The sequence below is a fragment of the Schistocerca gregaria genome, unplaced genomic scaffold, assembly GCF_023897955.1.
Source record: "Schistocerca gregaria isolate iqSchGreg1 unplaced genomic scaffold, iqSchGreg1.2 ptg000043l, whole genome shotgun sequence".
Lineage (NCBI taxonomy): Eukaryota > Metazoa > Arthropoda > Insecta > Orthoptera > Acrididae > Schistocerca > Schistocerca gregaria.
Window position 1 is genome coordinate 3,180,098 of NW_026061702.1, and position 16,123 is coordinate 3,196,220.

Here is a 16,123-nt window from a genome sequence, read left to right on the forward strand (position 1 = left end):
AGAAACCTCTATATCTCAAGTAATCCATAAATTTCTAGATATTGTATTTTTAGAGATATCTTTATATTACTAGGTACCAATATATTTCAAGATATCGATATATTTCTATACCTCGATTTATCTCGAGTGGTTCGTGAGATTCGAGATATCGATCTATATGGTAAGCTGAAATGCGTCTAGATGTCGATATATTTCGGGATATCGAATCATTTCGATGTAGCTGTCTTTTGGAGGTGTCGATTTATTTCGAAGTTTCGATTTTTTTCATGGTGTCGATTTATTTCGAGGTTGCGATTTATTTCGGGTTGGCTATTTATTTCTGGGTGTGGATTTATTTCGAGGTGTCGATATATTTCGAGGTGACGATATATTTCGACGTTACTTGTCGACTGCATCAGCTTAGAACCTATTTCGTACAGAGTGGTGCGACTGCATACCTCAGAAGGCGACATTGATATCCAGACGATGAATGTAAACGTTTCCGAGAGAAAAGCGTCCAATGTGACGAATTGGCACTACGTCATTATGAAAACAAATGACGGAAACGTGAGGTTTCTGCCACTCAAAGTGCTGCCAACTTTCACCCCACCCCCTCCTCACTCTCCCCAGTCGTGGCGATCAGCTGGTGTGATAGAAATGGACACAGGAAAGTAATAACGTTCCATGAAATCCCATTCTAGGGAGGTTCTAGGGTAAATGTTCCAGACGGTTTATTTGCATTAAGACACGCATACTGGACATCTACAATGTCACATCTGCCAGATCGTTTCTATTGTCAGCAGTGGAAAACAAAACAGCGTACTGAAAAAGCCATAGTGAGACGCGGTTTTTGGTAGACGAAATAATAGGAATACTCTAGGCACTCATAATGATGATCTAATGAGAATTCTGGTATTGTTTTGAAAGATGCATTTAAATATGCATTGAACGTAGCTCCAAATTATTTTGAGAATTATAATTGCGGTATGATGGATCTACATTGGAGATTTGGTAATGCAAAACATTTCGATCTGAGAATACTTTACGTGATAGAACGGCATTGACCTTGTGTGTCATTAGGGTAAAGTTAATTTGCCGCCATTAACATAAAATTTATCCGCCATTAACATAAAATCTATTTTTCAGCTTACTTCAATAAGGACTCACTTCAGATGATTGGACAACTAAAGAGAACTCAAACCGTTATTTTAATAGTATTCGTAGGTCCAATGCAGCATTTACCGTGGACAGTCCCTGAGTCAAGACTGTCAGTTTTATGTAGGGAGCACTCCTTTAAGAAAGCACTCCGTGTTCAGGCCACAAGTGGCCAATCAGGACCATCCGACCGCCACGTCATTCTCACTGAGGGTGGAGGAGGAGCTGGCTCTCCCACTCGTTGTGGTAGTTTCCTTTGACTGGAGCCGCTACTATTCGGTCGAGTAGTTCCTCAATTGGCATCGCAAGGCTGAGTGCAACCCGAAAAATGGAAACAGCGCATAGCGGCGCGGATGGTCACCCATCCAAGTGCCGACCACGCCCGAAAGTGCTAAACTTCAGTGATCTGACGGGAACCGGTGTATCCACTGCGGCAAGGCCGTTGCCCCTACCACTTTTACATGATATTTTTGATCGTAGATCAGGTCTGATGGCTAGAAAGAATGGACGTTTACCATGTTATGCACATTTATATTTTCACTACGTCGACACAGCTGGTCCAATTTCGACCAGCGGTGATGGTAGCCATAATGATCGAGCCAAGCATCCTGTGTACATTGGTTGCACCCAAGTGTGTGGGGATCACAGCATTCGTGACATTTAAATTTGTTACTTCTTTGCTACTATATTCGCAATAAATTTTGCAGACAGTATCCGCATATGACGCTGAATGCACCTACAAAATTATATCATTGTACGACACATGTTTCAGGAGATACGTCATAAAAACTCAGGACAAGGCCAGACGCTGCATAGTACGGACGTGGACGCACAGCTGTAAATAAATGCCTGGTCAACACCAAGCTTTTCCGCTAGTCATCTATAAAGATAAAAAATCCCCAATATTGTCCACCAGCATATTTTTGAAAAACCTTTATTTTGTCATCCATTTTTTTTCCTGTAAAAATCGTAAAAGCCGCATCATTGTGTTTTTAAAAATCGTTTCCTATTGTCATCTCTTTTTATGTATTTTAAACCATTTATCGCTTGTGTAACCTGTGGCTACAAGTCCATTCCCTTTATGGGGTAATCGAAATAATGAACAACGGAAAAAAGTGTGGGTCAATTTCTTCCTCATTTTTCGGAACTTTTGATAATAGTAAATCGTTGGCTCTTTGAGGGCGTGGTAGGTACATACAAGAGATTAGTGTAAGATTAGAATTTGGGTTAGATACAGTGCCAGGAGGTTCTGTTTCTATCTGGCTAGCTTCAAAGTACTTCACCATCTACTAAGTGATGCGTTTCATTGTGAATGGTGTGGTCTGTGCTAGGTCTAGCCTTTACTCCACAATGCTGTTCCTTCGATGCTATTAAAACCAGGATGTTATCAAAATATATGCACAGTGGCAGACTGGAGACTGCAGAAATATTTCCAGTGGTGGGGAGGGGGGAAGGCGCGTCGGGGCTGGAGTGCATGATTCTGAAACTGGCACTCTGTGTACAAATCAGCTGGTCAGTTACGAGGTGCATCAAGCTACAAGACCCTAACTCTATAAGCGCTACAACTGGTCAAAGCTAAGGTTTAGCAGTATTGTGGAGAATTCTTATCTGGAAGAGTATGAGTATACTGTAACGAATAAAAACTCTTTACTCCAGATTCCAAGGATGGTTAGGGGCGACGGGTGAAAGTGCCCTTTTGCCTATCCTCCCCTCCCCACCTCCTCCCCTCCCCCTCCCCTTCCCCCTCGCGGACGCCAATGGCTGGCCCGTTCATTTTGAGAACATCAGAGTTGCAGTAACCTTTCTGAGAAACTGTTCTAGATGTCCTTGCGCGTCAATCTTACCACTCACAACAGCAGTGGGAATGTCGGTTATCGCTCAAACAACTGGTTTTCGGCTCTTATCAGTTTCCCAGCCTCACTTTAACCTAATTGTTAAAGCCCGTCACAATACCAGTTCTTGTAATAACCGATTTTCAGTATTTTATTTACATTATTTCCTCTTGTAAACGTAGAAATCAAACAAAGATAAAAATTTTTACTTTCTCAGTTTCTTGATAAATGGAATCAAAACGTCAAATACATTTATGATGACCTGCAGCCGTCCAGAACGAAATTAGAATTATATTAATACCGTCAGCTGCTCACGGGTGTCGATATATATCAACGGGGACCGGTGACAATGTGTGCCTGTCTGGGACTCGAACCCGGGATCTCCTGCTTACATGGCAGGCTCTCTGCCCATCTGAGCCACCGAGGGCACAGACGATAGTGTGACTGCAGGTACTATCTCGCGCACGCTTCCCGCGAGACTCACATTCTCACCTTCCATGTCCACGCACTACATTCGTAGTGTCCCACACCAACACATTCATTACTCGTGGAACACATTCTTACCAAGTCCCGTAACAGTTCGGGGAATACTTGTGCATCTTCACAGAAGAAGGTCATGGCTGGTATTGCCAGAACCATATACTTATATGGATATGGACATGTCTTCCACGAGGAATGAGTGTGTTGGAGTGGGACTCTACGACTGTAGTGTATGGACATTCAAGGTAAGAATGTGAGTCTCGCAGGAGGCGTGCGCGAGATAGTCCCTGCAGTCGAACCATACACTGTGCCCTCGGTGGCCTAGATGCATAGAGCGTCTGTCATTTTAGCAAGAGATCCAGGGTTCGAGTCCCGGTCGTGGCACACATTTTCACTTGTCCACGTTGATATTTATCAACGCCCGTGAGCAACTGACGGTATTAATATAATTCTAATTTCTTTAAATTAAATAGTCCAATAAAACTTTGTCCGCTGTTCGCTGTTTCTCTCAAAATATAGCGAGTACTTCTATACCACAGAAAACTGCCAGTATTATCCTACTGATTTTAGTTTTTAGAACTCTGCTCAAAAATTATATTTAAATCGGTTATCACAGCACTATGCGGGCATTACGTATAATCCAGCGATAAAGAGTGAAAACTGCGGCAGGAGAACTCTCTTTTTCGTTTTAATTTCTCTGTTAACGGCTAAAAGCAGATAACGTAGACACAGGCAGCAGATCAGGCACTTTCTATTTTTATCCCGAACTATGAATGATTTGTAAAATTTTAACTTTTTTCCTTGTATGATGTCGCAAGTCGACCAAATCGACCATTGTGCTTCACTCGTACTGCATATCGTAAAATACTTCCAGGCTTCCAGATGGTGCCATTCTGTGTTACAACTGACGTTCGACAACAGCGAGAAACTGCGTCCATTCTCGCGCACTGCTTGTATAACAGGCACAGTATTGTCTCGGCGATGTTGGACCAATTCACTTGTTGCTCGTTTCTATCAGCAGTGTTATTAAAGTGGCATACATCACTTTTCCCATTTTTTCTGTAATAACGCAGTATCTCAGAGCTATGGAAATCTTACGAATAAAAATTACTCGTCTTTTTTAAAAAAGGTTTATTTGAAAACTAAAAATTTTACTACGACAACTGTGGCTAATTGGTATATCTGTTTTTACGTGGTTATCAGGAAAATATAAAAAGATACTTGTTATAACCGAGAGCAAACAAATACCGAAAGACATCGGTTATTCAGAACTAAAATACCCATGTCGTTTTAACTGATCGGTTTTTCTATCTCTAAACTGCAGTGTCGCCACAGAAAAGTGTGTCGTTCCATCAATGTACATAGCAACGTTGAGATATGTATGTGTTTATGCGCAATATCGGCAAATGGAAACACGAAGAGGTAATAAGCACATGAGCGATAGAATTTATTTCACAGTCAGAAAAGTCGAGTGACAGACAAGACTGAATCACTGTAATAGAAATTATATGGAAAGCTGTGTAAAGGAAAATTTCCAGTTCTTTCGTGGATTCCAAAATTGAAGCAAATTCCGAGACATCAAGGTGACATAGTCTTATACGGATAGTATTCCATGACTAACGTAATTGGCCCACATACTGTACTGGTATACTGATAATATTACACTACTAAGGTAATTTACCTGAAATAATTTACAAACATGTTACTATAACATTCGCTACTACTCATTACGCTAATTGACCTTCAGCCATTAAGCGCAAGCGCAGATCTCAGTTATGATACGTGCGCCATCCAAAAATTTATCAAGGTGGTAACTCAACACAACTACAAACGATCATTGTGTGCAAAATAAATAGAACACCTCATAAGAAGAACATGACGGGTTTGAATCATTCCCACCGCAAAGGATGAAAAAATCAGGCTTGCACATAAGACCACTTGATAACTAACCAGAAATTCAGATTAGTTGTAGCTTCGGTGACAATCGCCTTTTTTACATTTTCCCCGTAAACTAGATAATTATGAAACGTAACAACTACTCTAAAATATCTGCAGCAACGGACTTGCCGCGGAGGTTGCATCGGTTCACGTGAGATCACCGAAGTTAAGTGCGTTGTCGGGCGTTGAAGGCACTTGGATGGGTGATCATCCAGGCCGCCTCATGATGCCAATCGAGGAGCTACTCGACCCAATAGTAGCGGCTCCGGTCAAAGAAAACCATCATAACGACCGGGAGAACAGTGTGCTGATCCCCGCCCCTCCTGTTCACATCCTCCACGGATGATGACACGGCGGTCGGATGGTGCTGTCCCAGTAGGTCACTCGTGGCCTGAAGACGGAGTACTTATAAAGCAACTACTCTCCAGTGGATGGCCGTACTACTGAGACCTTGATGCCTGGCATCAATAACAGATGGCAGCACAAGAGGTTGGCTTACGCCTACTGCCGAATTTTGCGATCTGTCGTAAGCCTGCGTAAGCACGTGGGGCCTTCCGTCTTAAGTGCAAGCATATCCATTGCGTTTTCTGCCGCGCGACTTGAGTGGAAAGTTTCATTATTTCTGAAATATTATAGAAATGTTTTTCGTTGTATATCCTCACCATCGGTACTGAATTTACTGTAAAATTACTTGCTCACTTTTCGGAACTTCCGTTCATAGTAAATCGATACTATTTGAAGCCGTGGTAGACACGAGTCTAGTGTGCTTCACCTTCAGCACCTTCTGTGTCAGTCTCGGTTCCTATGTCCCTGATTTCACAACGAACAGTTCGTTGTCTACTGAGTATACTGTCTGTTGCACGACACTATCCCTCCCACGCTGCTAAATGTAGGTCGTCGGCAAAATATGACTGCAGTGGAACAAGGGCGTCTGCAGAAATTTCCCCAGGAGGTGGTGGTGGCATTGTTAGTGGTGTGTGTGTGTGTGTGTGTGTGTGTGTGTGTGTGTGTGTGTGTGTGTGCGTGTGTGTGTGTGTGTGTGGAGGCCATTACTATGAAATTCACACAGTCCAGACCGCCAAGGAAAATAAACCTTGAGATTTGGAAAGGTTGTTGATCTTATACCGCTTATACTGCATATTTCGAAATTCCACATCTAAGGGGGATACACAGGAAATGAAAGGATTTTTGAAACATGTAGCTATTAAGGTAATTTTGAAGCTAGGCAGACGAAAATTTGTATCTGGTTTCTAGGTCAGAAATAAAGAAATATGTGTTCCAGTATTATTGGGAATTTAACCTCTATGAGGTGAAATAGTAGGTGAATATTTTATCTTGAGATAAAAAATTATGGAAGGACTATTGAAGTATTTTTAAGGCTATATCTACGAAAATTGGTATTTGACTTCAAGGTTACAAATAAGAAAATACGTATTTTCGTGTTTTTGGAAGTTCAACCCCTAAGGGGATGAAATAGAGTGAGCTGGTGCGTTTCTGGCGCCAGTTTCCGTCGATCGATGTTTCGATCTTTGAGTCGCGGTCCAGAGGACACTGCTCGCTAACCGACTGTAGTAGTTCTCTGTGCGGCCCAACATCGGGCTTACCGCGCTTACACTGGACACAGTTGCCAACAAATCGCATGCCATCGCCATATAGGTTGGGCCAAAACATGTGTTCCCGAAATCTGTTCAAGGTCTTGTAGAACCCCAAATGATCCCCTACCGCCGAATCGTGGAAATATCTGAGTGCCATGCTAACTCGTTCCTGTGGAATACAGACCTTCCCTTCACCACGGTTGTCTTCCCCTTTACACAAGACACCCCCCCCCACCCCACCCCCCGAAGACCTCGCCATCCGCCAACTGCTGCCGAATCGGTCCCCACCCAGGGTCCTCGGCCTGTTTGCCGGCTAAGTCGCAGAAGAAGCCGGGTGTCTCGGAGAGAAGGAAATTGACCCCCAGATCCGGCTCCACGTGGCCCTTGCCTTCCCCAGACTCTGCCGCGAACATACGGATAAGAGCGTCGCCAATTCATTGTCTCTGCCACTAATATGGCGAACCTGGAGATAAGTCTCGTCATCTTAACTTCGGTATGATTTTTAGCGATCTTATTAATCAAAGTTTAAGGGCTGGCACTGGCCAAGTAACTCACGGAGGCTCATTGGTTTCAGTCCAGTTGTATTGCTCACCTGTTCTCCAGATAGGGTTGTGTAGTTTATGTCTCAGAAAATTGTCTGCTCTTGATGTGTGTTGTGTTAGAGATAACTGGCAGCGGTCGACGCTAGCATACTGGGAGCAGAGCACCACGGCGGCAGAGAGATATTTGAGGCCATGTCCTCTCCTTTACATCTTGGGTTATGTTGTCACTTTTGCGTGATTCCATCTTTCCGGTGCTGAACTATAGCATCCAAAGTTCAATTGCATTGCCATGTTGAGTATATTTCTATGTCATTCTCTGCCTCGTGGATCTCTTGTATTGATTTGAATCCTTGGTCTGCTCGCGTCTATCGCCAATTCACACGAAATATTGAAGCAACCTTATTTTAAGGGTATTGTCATATAGTCATGTTCTAGTTGTAATCATTCTAAGAATATTGTTGATTAATCAACTGAGTAAGTAAATTTGAAGGTCCGTTTAGTCAAAATTAAAGGACCCCCTTAATTGTTTTAGTCATTTTTATACAGTTTTGTTTAGGAAAGTTGGCAAGCCGAACGTTAAATATCTGTATTCTTACGCTTAATCTGTTTCTCCCCTGATTGCAAGTAGTGAGAGTTCTGCTATGAATTTTATGGACATTTGTGCTATTTAAGTAAAGCTTTACCTAAGTATATATACCTAGTCATATTCAAATTTCAAGTTTTACAGGTCTCGTTCCACTTAACGAAATTTATTTATTATTTGTCCAACTGATCTGGCCTTGTGATTTTATAATGCTTTTGATTGTAATAAAATATGTAGCAACTACAACGGATTACTATTGTGATTTTGGTGTGTCACTACCATACCCCATATCACAGAGGATGAAATGTTTCATGAAATATATGAAAACCTGTTTTTGATACATTCAACGATTAAGAGGGTGGAATATAGGATGTAATGTTTTATGAAAGTATTTCAGTGCGAAAGAGTTTTTAAAGCGAAATCTATGAATATTGTGTTATTGAAAACTACGTGTTTCACTGTTTTTGGAACTACAACCTCCAAGAAGGTGCAATAGGGGCACAGGTTTCACTGACCCATAGCCTTCCAGCCCAACCTGCAAAGTATACGGACTTGAAATTTGATGAAGGTGTAAATCTTACGCTGAAAGCATCATTTAAGAAGAGATTGTTCGAAATTTCACTCCTATGGGGGTGAAACATGGGTTGAAAGTCTTTTTTTTTAAATATGTCCCTATGTCCCTATTGAAGCTATAACTACAAAACTACGAAAATTGACATTTGGTGTCTCAGTCAGATACAAAAAAGAAACAGGTTTTTAGCATTTTCCGAAATTCTTCCATTGGGGGATAAAATAATTAGTGAAGGTTTTTTGAAAATAAATCATTATTAAAGAACTACTGAAGCATTTTTATAGCTACATCTATGAAAATAGGTATTTGACATCTCGGTTGGATGTAAAAAAAATGTGTTTCGTTGCTTTTGGAAATTTAACTCACTAATAGAGTGAAATAGGGGAAGTAATGTTTTATGAAATATTTCACTATGAAAGCATTTTTAGAATTAAATGGATGAAGATTTGAATTTGGCTCCTCGGCTCTAAATAGAAGAATACGTGTTTAATTGTTTTTGAAAACCCAACCCCTAAAGGGTGTGAGATGTTTCAGAAAATGGTTCATTATGAAAGGATTGCTAAATATATCTGACAATTTGTATTCGGATAATATGTTACAATTTTTAAAAACTACGTGTTTTTCTGGTTTTGGAACTTCGAGCATAAGGGGATGAAAATTTTAATGAAATATTTATTGCGTTATATTAAAATATTTTAAATCTGCATCTATGAAAACCGGTATTTCACTTCTCAATTAGATATAAAGAAATATGCGTTAGGGAATGAAAGACTGTACGGAGATATCACCACAAGAATACAAACGGCTTGATTAACAAAAACCTTGGACTCCAGCTGTCAGCATTGCTTTTTGATCATTCAGTAAAAGACCATGCTTCAACGGCGCTAAGTTCAGAAAGTTTAGAAAGTGTTGCAGTTTATAATAGACATAAAAAAACGATTAAAGAAAAAAATTCTTTGCAGACCATGAACGGTCTACGCAAGTAAAGAAGCGGATGATAAGCTAGCTCTTTATGCAAATGAGTTGGTCAGTTTAAGTTCCGAGACATGTCATGCAGCAGGAACGGAATCCTATAGTTGCTACGATTGGCTAAAGGAAAAGTTTTGCAGAATCACTCGAAATCACTTCTGCAAGTGGCTAAGAATCTCGTAATGAATAAAAATTCTGTACTGAGAATTCCAAGGTGGGAGATGCAAGATTCCTCCCCCCCCCCTTCCCCCTCCTCACAATGCTATCCTTCTTTACCTACAGCAAAAAATAAATAAATAAATTAATAAATAAAACTAGAGAAATTTCTACTGTGAAACTATTTGCATACAAGAGAACGGCCCTTGAAATTTAACTCTTCAAAGTTTTAAGCCCTGCTCATTCCGGATATTGATTAGAAAGTGTTAATCCACATGTGAAACCTGAGTATATAATCCCTGTGACATTTGATCAACGGTGTTCCATAAGGACAGGTTCTCATTCAAAACGTTCGAAAATTCAATTTCTTTGTAGTTGCGTTTTTTAAAGGTGTACTTGTCTAGACTCTTGGAACAGAAAGTTTTTTTTTTTAATCCGTGCTTTACAAAAGTTTCTACAGTCCATTGTTTGAAGCAGTTTCACGGCTGCCATGAGCCGCGCGGGGTACCCGCCATGTGTCCAACGCCTTGTCACGGTTCGCGCGGCTCCCCCTGTTGGAGGTTCGAGTCCTCCCTCGGGCATGGTTGTGTGTGTGTTGTCCTTAGCATAAGTTACTGTAAGTAGTGTGTAAACATAGGGACTGATGGTTCAAATGGCTCTGAGCACTTTGGGACTTAACATCTGAGGTCATCAGTTTCCTAGAACTTAGAACGACTTAAACCTAACTAAATTAAGGACATCACACACACCCATGCTCGAGGCAGGATTTGAACCTGCGACCGTAGCGGTCGCGTGGCTCCCGACTGAAGTGCCTACAACCGCTCGGCCACATCGGCCGGTCTATCATGTATTCTAGAAGAGTTGCAAGGTCGTCAGTGGCGCCTGTTCTTTCGAGAGCAGTTACTATCTTCATATCTATGGTTAAACGTTACCCAGCCATTGACCTTCGTCTGTGCGAATGCGCACAGGTTGCCGGAACTCTTACGGGAATCGTCACCTTAGTGTGAGCCAGTAATGAGTGGATGGACAAATACCTATTAAGTACATTACGTATGCGGATTGTGGACGGTTGGGGATGTGAGTCTCACGGGAAGCGTGCGAGGGATAAATTCCTGCAGTCGTGCTGTTCATGTGTGCCCTCGATGGCTCAGATGGATTGAGCGTCTGCCTTGTAAGCAGGAGATTCTGGGTTCGAGTCCCAGTAGGGGCACACTTTTCAGCTGTCCCCATCGAAGTATATCAACAACACCTGTCGGCAGCTGAGGGTTTCAATTAATTATCAGTTGTGAAGGTGATTCGATGAACCCTTTGCCAGGCACTTAAATGTGTTTTGCAGGGTATCCATATAGATGTAGATGATAACTCGTCCCGTGTCGCACGTGCTCAAAATGATTCATACTGCAGAATGCATGCAAACATACTCACCGAAAATACAGACGAATATCAAGTGCAGGCTGCCGAGTGCTGCATATCCAGCTTTGACAGATCGGCTTTTCCTGCCAAGAAGAACAGGAAGTTGCTGTCTAGGAACAATCAGAGGTAGAGGAAGGGTTGATAAATACTCCTTGACTTGCAGACTAAACGTAAATAACGAAAATACATTTTTGGTAAAAATTGGTCAAAACATAATCGGTTGCCCTCCGTATTGGATTAGCTGTTTTGAATATTGAAAATCTGACTTCAGATTCGTTTTCAGCGACATTAAAAATATATATGTAACACTCAGTTCATGCAAATCGAAGTAATAATATAAATAAATGTTTTCCCTAAACTTTGAACACATTTTTTTCGGGTAACTATTTTCTCAGAACGGCATGCAGCATAAATTAAAAGTGGTTCGTTTTTTTAACATCTACCTCTGACCCCTAAAAGTAAACACTTTTCTTAGGAACTTATAGCTATAATATGACATTTGTTAATATTAACTAATTTTTGTGTAGGCATAAGGAGTGAAACAAACCCTCAAAAATCGAACTCAAAGTTCGAATTAGCACTGTATCGTTAAATTTAAGGTTGTTTCATTGCGGTTAGGTATACGCTCCCATAAATTTTATGTTTTATCGACTGATGTTATCCATTTTCAATTTCAGAGGAATAATGTAGTATCAACTGATGTTACCCATTTTTGAATTCAGGTAACATATGAGGTGCCACACTGCACGCGCTCTGCGTACTCCAGTCTCGCAGGCCCTTGATCAAATCATAATTACGGGCGCCATTTTTTATTGAAAATCTAAAATTAAGCTCATAGTATTATCACTCGTAATTCCCAAACAGATCTTTCGAATGTATTTTCATTGTCTCAAAAAGAATTTCAAATGTACCCTTTTTTGCTCATTTGTATGAGAACCTGGCCGTAACGCCGGAATATAGTCACGAGATTTTTTTTCAGAGACGCTGTACGTTCGCGAGAAGACTTTCGTTCTGCGCGTGTCGAAGGACATTCCTCAGATATTACTGTGTGTGTGCTACTCAGTCGTGCCATTTAAGTGTACATCTTTGCATAGTTTTCCTTTCACGATGTAAACAGTGTTCCGCTCAGTTGCTAACTGGCCAGTGAGTGGTTCCGAAGGTATCGGATGTGCGGTGCGTTCGGTCTGCTAGGACAACTGCAGACTAGCGTGGTGCGATGGCAGAAGCAGACACTGAGGGAGCTAGCTGCTGGGACGCCAGCGAACAATTTATGCCAAGTAAGACGAAGAGGACTATTCTAAAATTACGAGCCGTCTCAAAAGTGTTTACCATTGGTAAATCTTGCTGTTGAGTCTGACAAAACTGGCAGTTTTGCCTAGAGATACATTAGAGAGAGCTACAGGAAATCCCCCCACCCTCCTCAATGAATTTTTGGTTGTGATGACAGGCCGATTGGTAGTGTAGCCCGAGATCTAAGTTAGGTTGGAAGGTGGTAATTTGATTGAGAGTTGTTTACGCCAACGATTATGAATGCCGACTAAACGTTGTGCGAGCAGATTGCCCTGTAGCGTAGCCTAGCGTTTCCGTCCGCGCCACATTTAACACACTTTCTCTAACTGTGTACAAAAGTCTCACAACAGCCACGATAACTACGTTTCTGGTGGGGGGAGGGTAGAGTCCACTATGTAACTTTCACTGCAAATTTTAGTAACCGCATAAACTAACCGAAATAGAATCGTAATTTTAACTATATTTCCTTTTGTGGGAAAATAATGGTTCTCCTCTTTCGGCAGCAACTGTAATATGTAGGCGACTTATTAGTTTTTTTTAACTCTGAATCATGATCTCAATAGACGCAGTGCTTTTTTTACGTTACTTGATTTGTGGTCTATAGTAAACAATGCAACGAATTGGTAAATTCTTTGAAGTTTCACGTGTGTTACATAGACGACGTCTGCAATGTTCGTAAGGCCAAGTTTGCATATATTCGGTGTCTGTTTTTTTGGCCATGTACTGTATAATTAAAGGGAGGAGGATTATGTTCAAGGAGCAGTGCATTAGCAGTCTATGGAGAAATTGAGAATTTGGATCTAAAGAACGGCATGCTCGGGCAGTTCGTGCTATTCTGTTGACCACTGTGTAATTCGGACACAGTGATCATTGCCTCTCCCTCGTAACTAGGGGACTCGGGTGCTAATCCTGGTCTGGCACAAATTTTCAACAGTGCCCATTGACTAAAGTCTGTGCCCATTGTCAGCTAATGTCATTGTTTCGGTGTTAAATTGTATTTTGTTCACGATACGTAGTTTGGCTTTTTCATGGATAACAGCTTTGAAAAGCGTACAGGTTATATTGATATTTGCTCGTCGTTAGTCCAAGGCAACTATAGCGATTTATAAACACAGTTGTAGTTCGTATTAAGCCTACATACGTAATTGTGTCCTGTGTTTCTTTACCAAGAACTACTTCGTAAGTAATTCCCCTGTAGTGGTATTTTGTTTTAGTATTTTGTTTAAATATTTATAGACTGCAGGCTTGGATGAAATATGAAACACATGTCCGAAGTTCCTGTTGATACTGCAGATACTGTTTCATCCGTACTAGGGGCCAAAACTTTTCATCTAATACAGAAGGACACAATTTGTCTCGAGATTTAGCAATTTTTCGTAATAGAGGCCTTGCTTCGATATATTTTTCTCTAATTCTTGTTTGAATTTAATCTTAAAACACACTAACTCTTCTACCACTTATTCGATATGTGGTTTTATCCATTTCGTAGCCTAGAGTTCCTAAACGGTCGATAATATTAATGATTTCCTTTCTCAATTATATTTTCTGTAAATCTCCTGTTTATGGTTATTGCTAACATGTTTCACGTTCTCACTTTTATTATTTTTATTTTTCTAGTTTTGTGCCTTGTAGCCAAATTTTCTTTGAATCTGGTTTCTAATTCTGAAATAGTAACAGTTGAAGGTCAAGAGAAGATTGCGGTCTATTTGAGGAGAGTGGCTTGGAGATTTTTTATAACAGACGTATACAGGTCATGGGGATCCTTACCTATATACATTTACTTCGAGTGTGATGTAGTCCATTCTCTTGTCATGATCTCGGCTGTATCGTAGCACATTGTCTCGGTTAGGTTGGAGATTTCTGTTGAGAGTTGCCGAAGTCAACGAAAGTGATTACAAAGTAAAGACTGTGCTAACAGAACGATCTGTAGCGTAGTCCAACACGTTCTTTCTGTCCTTTTAAAGCCTCTTTTAATTAAAAATAACTAAAGCTGCAAGATACAATCACAAAAACTGTATTACGTAATAGAGTAATCCCAGACTATTGTTGTGTAAGTTGTGTGCGTACACTATTTTTTTTGTCAGTGAATATACATTTTTTTACTCATTTGCTGGGTTTCAATTTTCCCCGTTTTCTGGCAAAAAACCTTTTCCTGTGAAGGGCCCATTAGCTTGTCGGTCAGTAATTTCCTGATAGTCCATCCACCGGCGTCATTGTTAACATCGGATATAGATTTTAGTATTAGGAAGGCTAATATGAAGCTAATGCATAAGTAGGTCTAATAATTAATAAAAATAGAAATGCGGGTAAGCTACTACAAACAGCATAGTGAACGCATTGTTGTGGCCAAGATAGCCACGAATCCCACGCCTACCAAAGTCGTAAAAGTAGTCCGCAGATGATGAAGAAATTGATGAAATGTGTGATGAGATAAAAGAAATCATTCGGATAGTGATGGGAGATGAAAATTTAATATTAATGGGTGACTGGAATTCGACAGTAGGAAATGGAAGAAAAGGAAACGTAGTAGGTGAATATGGAATGGGGGTAAAAAATGAAAGAGGAAGCCGCCTGGTAGGTTTTTGCCCAGAGCATAACTTAATCATAGCTAACACTTGGTTCAAAAATCATGAAAGAAGATTGTATACGTGGAAGAGACCTGGAGATACTGCAATATTTCATATATATTATATAATGGTAAGACAGAGATTTAGGAACCAGATTTTAAATTGTAAGACATTTCCAGGGGCAAATGTGGACTCTGATCACAATATATTGATTATGAACTTTAGATTAAACTGAAGAAACTGGAAAAAGGTGGGAATTTAAGGAGATGGGACCTGAAAGAACTGACAGAATCAGAAGTTGTAGAGTGTTTCAGGAAGATCATTAGGGAACGATCTACGGGAATGGGGGAAAGTAATACAGTGTGATGAGGGATCTGAGTGGTGTACTGTCAAGGGGGAGGGGTTTCCTCAGGGATCAGTGTTGGGGCCGCTCCAGTTCCTTATTTATATAAATGATATGCCCTCAAGTATTACGGGTAACTCTAAAATATTTCTGTTTGCTGATGACACTAGCTTGGTAGTAAAGGATGTTGGGTGCAACATTGACTCCGTTTCAAGTAGTGCAGTACATGACCTCAGTCCATGGCTTGTAGAAAATAAACTAACGTTAAATCACAGTAAGCTTCAGTTTTTACATTTTCTAACACACAATTCAACAAAACCTGACGTTTTAATTTCACAGCATGGGCATATGATTGGTGAAACTGAACGGTTCACATTCCTAGGTGTTCAAATAAATAGTAAGATGTCGTGGAAAGCCCACGTTCAGGATCTTGTTCAAAGACAATACTGCCATTTTCACTATTGGAACGGTGCCGAAAGTGAGTGATACTTCGACAAGTAAATTAGTCTACTTTGCTTATTTCCATTCACTTATGTCGTATGGTATTATGTTTTTGGGTAACTCTTCCCATTCTAGAAGGATATTTTTGGCTCAGAAACTGGAGGTTCGGGCAAAAAGTGGTGTGAGTTCACGAACCTCTTGTCGACTTCTGTTCAGGGAGTCTGGGTATTTTGACATTGGCCGCTCAATATGTATATTCCTTATTGTCG

At 40.7% G+C, this 16,123-nt stretch overlaps 1 non-coding gene across 1 annotated transcript; it reads left to right on the plus strand.

The window, feature by feature from the left end:
- Positions 1–10,935: 10,935 nt before the first annotated feature.
- On the plus strand, positions 10,936–11,010 carry Trnat-ugu (transfer RNA threonine (anticodon UGU)). The gene has a single exon. It is a non-coding gene; the product is annotated as a tRNA-Thr (tRNA).
- The last annotated feature ends 5,113 nt before the right edge of the window (positions 11,011–16,123 follow it).